Raw genomic sequence first — 6000 nt, 5'->3', positions numbered from 1 at the left:
AAGTAGTTGAGGCCAAAACATTGTATGTTTTCAAGGAATTAGATATAGCTCATGGGGCGAAAGGAATCAAAGGAAATGAGGAGAAAGCGGGAGCAGGCTATTGAATTAGATGATCAGCCATGATCATAAAGAATGGCGGAGCAGGCTCGAAGGGCCGAATGGCCTACTCCTGCTCCTATTTTCTATGTGACCCCTCCCAGCAGCTTGTTGAGCGCCTCGTCGTTGCAGATGGTGAGCTGCAGGTGGCAGGGAATGTTGCAAGTCTTCTTGTTGTCCCGGGCCGCATTGCCGGCCAGCAGGAGGATCTCAGCCATCAGGTACTTGAGGATGGTGGCCAGGTAGACAGGGGCTCCGGCCCAACACGCTTGGCATAGTGCCCCTTGTATAGCAGCCAGTGGATACGGCCTACAGGAAACTGGAGACCAGCTCTGGAGGAGCAAGACTTGACCTTGGTGCGCCCTTTGCCTCCTGTTTTACCGCAACCGGGCATCTTGTTGCCCCTGCTGAAAATCTTTGTACAAAATTATGAGGGGCATAGATAGGAAGAAACTTTTCCCCTTGGTGGAGGGGTCAATAACCAGGGGGCATAGATTTAAGGTAAGGGGCAGGAGGTTTAGAGGGGATTTGAGGAAAAAAATTTCATCCAGAGTGTGGGGTAATCTGGAACTCACTGCTTGAAAGGGTGGTAGAGGCAGGAACCTCAGAACATTTAAGAAGTATTTAGATGAACTCTTCAAACTCCATAGCATACAAAGCTACAGACCAAGTGCTGGAAAATGGGATTAGAGTGGATAGGGGCTTGGTAAACAGCGTGGACACGATAAGCCGAAGGGCCTCCTTCCGTGCTATAAAACTCTAAGACTTCTCCTCAACAGCAATGTTCTGTATTCTTACAATTCTATCCACCACCCCCACCACGGCCCTGCCCAGATTTTAGGCAGGCGGCCAGACATGCGCAGTGCGCGGAGATAGGGGCTGTTGGGATGGGGAAGTGTTAGAGCCGGAAGCGATCGGAACTCGGAATCGAATGGGTAAGTGAGGGGAGTGCGCGGGTACTGCGTCACGATGGGTCGGGGGCCGCCTGGTCGGACCCCTGCTCACATCAATCCTTCCGGGGGCACCCGGCTGTGCGTCTGTTGGAAACCTGCCGGCCGACCCCTGTTCGCAACCCCCGGGATCGGTCGGTCGGCCGGCTGGTTGGACCTCTACTCGCAACCGCCGGAATCGGCCGGTTGGCCGGACTCCCCACGAGGCTGCGGTTCCCCGTTTATTGTGCGGAGTCGAGCAGCTGCTCCGCTGAGAATGAGTGCGCTGGGAAGTGAGCGTGACGGGCGGGTGGGACGTTGGCGTTGGATAAAGTAAGCGGTTGCTGGTCTCCGGTGCCTGGCAGTACAGAGGGCTGGGTAAGCATATCAGACAGCAAATTGAATGCACTTGTATTTTGGCAAGGGCTGTTAGCTAACCGTTATTTTGGCTGCAGTTATGACCAATCTGCTGGCTATGTCTAATTATATCTAGTTGGGAGAAAGGCAGCCTTATATCTGCAAGTCTCATGGTAAATATGCTCCTTACACAGGAGAGGGAGTAATATTGGTCCATATTCTGCAGTAGTAATCACAGTGGAACTGTCAGCATTCAGCATTACTCTAATGAAATTATCTTCAACATCTGAAATGCACATATAAGGAAATTTGGATTTATTCATTCATGGGATCTGGTTGTCGCTGAATAGGTTAGCATTTATTGCCCATCCCTATTTGCCCTTGAGAATGTGGTGGTGAGCTGCCGCCTTGAACCACTGCAGTCCATGTGACCTAGGTACACCCACAGTGCTGTGAGTGGGGGGAGTGCCAGGATTTTGACCCAGCGACAGTGAAAGAGTGGCAATATATTTCCAAGTCAACATGGTGAGTGACTTGGAGGCAAACTTCCAGGTGGTGTATTCCCTTCAGTGTATTGAGGTGGATAGAAAACTGGTCGGTAGACAGGAAACAAAGAGTAGGAATAAATGGGTCTTTTTCCGAATGGCAGGCAATACCACAGGGTTCAATCCTTGGGCCCCAACTATTTACAATCTATATTAATGACTTGGCTTCAGGGATAGGAGGTACTATAGCTAAATTTGCAGATGACACCAAAGTAGGTGGGAAAGTAAGTTGCAATGAAGAAATAAGAAATTTACAAATGGATATGGACAGGATAGGTGAATGGGCCAAAATTTGTCAGATGGAGTTTAATGTGGATAAGTGTGAGGTTATCCATTTTGGTTGGAAGAATAAAAAGGTGATTTATTATTTAAATGGAGAGATGCTTCAGTGCAGAGGGATCTGGGTGTCCTCATGCATGAATCACTGAAAGCTAGTATGCAGGTACAGCAGGTAATAAGGAAGGCAAATGGAATTTTGGCATTTATTGCTAAAGGAATAGAGTATAAAAATAGGGAAGTGTTGATGCAACTGTACAAGGCATTGGTGACACTGCACCTGGAGTACTGTGCAGAGTTTTGGTTCCCTTACTTGAGGAAGGATGTAGTTGCATTGGAGGAGGTTCATTAGATTGATTCCAGAGATGTGGGGTTCCTCTTATGAGGAGAGATTGAGCAGTTTAGGCCTATACTCGCTAGAGTTTATAAGGATGAGAGGAGATCTAATTGAGACATATAAGATACTAAAGGAAATAGACAAAGTAGATGTGGAGTGGATGTTTCCCCTTGTGGGGCATTCTAGAACGAGAGGCCATAGTTTTAGGCGAAGGGGTGGTAGATTTAAATCGGAGATGAGGAGGAATTACTTTTCTCAGAGGGTCGTGAATCTGTGGAATTCACTACCTCAGAGTACAGTGGATGCAGGGATGCTAAATAAATTTAAGGAGGACATAGACGGGTTTTTAATTAGTAACGGGTTGAAAGGTTATGGGGAGAGGGTGGGAAATTGGAGTTGAGGGTGAAATGAGATCAGCCATGATCGTATTGAATGGTGGGGCAGGCTCGAGGGACTGAATTGCCTAATCTTGCTCTTAGTTCTTATGTTCAACTTGTACATTACTAGATGTAATTCTATGCTTCCCCAGAGGTTGCGGTGTCCTGGAGAAATCGTTTGAATTGATGAAGGCCCATAACTTAACATCTCTGGGATGTCATATGTGGACGGGGGGGGTCCTCCAAAGACGCACTGGGGGACCATCCCTGGCAGTTCCCACATAAGCATTGCACAGCAAATGCCCAGGAAGTTGAAGTTTAGGTTGGGCAATTGCCCTGCACTTGATACTATAAATTAAATCACAGTCTGGATGGTTCCAACTGTCTTAGAGGAATGGTATCCCCAGAAAAGTTAGAATAATTAAAACCACTTCTGACTCTGGGTAACTATTGTCCTGAACCCCCACGGGACTCCCAACAACAACCCCAATCTCAACACCCCCCCTTCTCCAGACATTCCACAAACATTCACTTGCGACACCACTGACGCACAGTGGCAACAGTGTGTACCATCTACAAGATGCACTGAAGTAATTCACCAAGCCTCCTTAAACAATACCTTCCAAACCCATGCCCACTACCATCTAGAAGGACAAGGGTAGCAGATACCATGGGAACACCGCCACCTGGAAGTTTGCCTCCAAGTCACTCACCATCCTGACTTGGAAATATATCGCCGTTCCTTCACTGCCGCTAGGTCAAAATCCTGGAACTCCCTTCCTAACAGCACTGTGGATGTACCTACACCATATGGACTGCAGTGGTTCAAGAAGGCAGCTCACCACCAGCTTCTCAAGGGCAACTAGGGATGGGCAATAAATGCTGGCCCAGCCAGCAAAGCCCACATCCCGTGAATGAATAAGTAAAACTCCACTGTCCACCCGACACCCCTTCCCCACCCACCCCCCCTACTGTCCACTCGACTCTCTCCCACCCCCAGGCAACCTGTCTGATCCACCCGAAGTTTCCCCCTCCCCCTCCCCCTCCCCCCACTGTCCAGCCCCCCAATGCCCTTCCCCCCGCATTATGATGTAAATATTCCAATCTTAAAAAAAATTAAACAAGTTTGCTTATCTTTGCTTTTGCTTCAATCTTAACCCAATCATCATCATTTATGTCACCATGTGGAAATTTAAAAGTGAATATCGTTAAGTGCTTTTAGCTTCCTGGTTTGTGTATGAATTCTTCATTGAGATTGGCTGTTTATTTGTTAGCTAATATCAGTACAGCTGCACACCAAGACATCACTTTATTTGGCATCTCATTTTCAACTACTGTCTGAAAAAGGAAATATCATGCCACAGAGATCACTAGATCTTTCTGGGCAACACTGCACAATCCAAGCTATTGAGCGTTATGTAAATACTATTGCTACCTGGAATAACGCTTGTAATTGTTGGTTAATATAATACAGGTAACTTTTGTATTTGTTAGTATGCATGTTTTAGGTTCTCATGATTTTAGTATGGCACTGGACAGTGGAAATTTATTAAATGTAGTAAATTTGTTTTATCAAATAAACCTGTTGGATCCCATACCCTGGTTTGCAGGGACTAAAGGATCCAGGCTGCATGCTTGTTTCGGAGTGACCAAGTTGGTACCATAGACAGTTCTTAGAAGAAACACATTCTGTTTATTTATAAAAGGAACTCAACAGCTATACTTCAGACTCTAACTCAAGACTACTGACTACAGAGGTAGCCCTTGCTACTCTGCTATTGGATACCAAAATCATGTGATCTTTCAGTTCAACATTCGCCTTAAAGGTATATTGCACATCAGATTACTACAGCCCTCCCCCTTTACTCAGATACATTTTACAATTTTTCTCAAAATATCAAATTTTTCACACAGAGAAGTAATTTACAAAGTCAGTCTTTCTGGGGCTTTTATGTGTGTAGAACATCTCAGCTCTACAGCTTCTGATGTTTGATCTGGAACCTCCTTCGCTAGAGTCGTCTGAGCATTTGTCTCTTTGGTAGGTACCTGCAAATCTGTCGTCTTGACTCTTTCAGATACATTCGACCCTTCAGACACATCTGTACTCAGTTGAGCTCTTTCAACAGGAGACATTGGCTCAGTCATGAACACTGGTGGAATCATTTCTGGGTATTTTGTTTCTCCTCTTATATGATCCACATGTCTCTGTATGACTCTATCTTTCACTTGATAGGAAAGAGGTCCAGTTATTGAACTTATTTCACCAAACAACCATGTTGGTCCTTCTCTAAAATTCTTCACATATACCTTCTTTCCTACATTAAACATCCTGTCACAACTGTGCTAGTCATGTCCAGTTTTCTGACTTCTCTCCGCCTCCCCCCCCGCCCCTTCCGAAGTTTGGCATAATTAGGCACAATCTCGATTGGAGACTGCGCTTCATCAACAGTTCTGCAGACGTGACACCTGTTGTATGATGTAGCTTGTCAATTGTAGCAGGAGATGTCAGTGACTTCACTTCATATATGTCCATCCATTTTGAGTGAGCATTGACGATAAGTAGAAACATTGTTCCCATAAAAGGTCCCGCATAGTCAATGTGTAATCGCACCCATGGCCTTCCTGGCCACTCCCAAGGGTGTAATGGAGCTTGCTGACATTGCATACAACTTCTCACTAAGTTCTCTATTTCTCCATCCATCCCAGACCACCATAGATAGCTGCGTGCTATGGCCTTCATTTGGGAAATTCCTGGATGTGTGCTGTGAAGTTCAGACAGCAATGGCTTTCGTCCTTTTGGAGGAACAATCACTCGGGCTCCCCACAATAAGATAACTTCCTGGTTGGTTATCTTGTATCTTCTCTGAAAATACAGTTTCATTTCATCAGATTCCTGTTCTCGTGACCAACCGTGAAGAACTTACTCTCGTACTTTGGATAAGACTGGGACTCGACATGTCCAATCTCTAATCTGTCTAGCACATGTCGATGATGAATCCAGGAAGTTCAATAATAAAATGAATTCTTAAGGAATTGGAACATCCTCATCATTTACTTGCATGGGCAAATGACTAAGCACATCA

The 6000-nt window shown here is 45.7% G+C and overlaps 1 protein-coding gene across 5 annotated transcripts in view; it reads left to right on the top strand.

Moving 5' to 3' along the window:
- Positions 1–957: 957 nt before the first annotated feature.
- The window catches only part of LOC144678887 (alpha-1,6-mannosylglycoprotein 6-beta-N-acetylglucosaminyltransferase A-like), a 121349-nt gene continuing 116306 nt past the window's right edge, over positions 958–6000 (top strand). For 4 of the 5 annotated variants that reach the window (XM_078538905.1, XM_078538906.1, XM_078538904.1 and 1 more), the window contains exon 1: positions 958–1031. The gene's annotated coding sequence lies outside the window, so the exon portion shown is untranslated. Of the gene's footprint in view, positions 1032–5024; positions 5087–6000 lie in introns of those variants that run through there. The other variant, XM_078538903.1, reaches the window with a different exon arrangement.

This window comes from Cetorhinus maximus, chromosome 3 (assembly GCF_964194155.1).
Source record: "Cetorhinus maximus chromosome 3, sCetMax3.hap1.1, whole genome shotgun sequence".
Lineage (NCBI taxonomy): Eukaryota > Metazoa > Chordata > Chondrichthyes > Lamniformes > Cetorhinidae > Cetorhinus > Cetorhinus maximus.
Note: the sequence above shows the minus strand (reverse complement) of the source record. Positions and strands in the feature narration are given on the sequence as shown.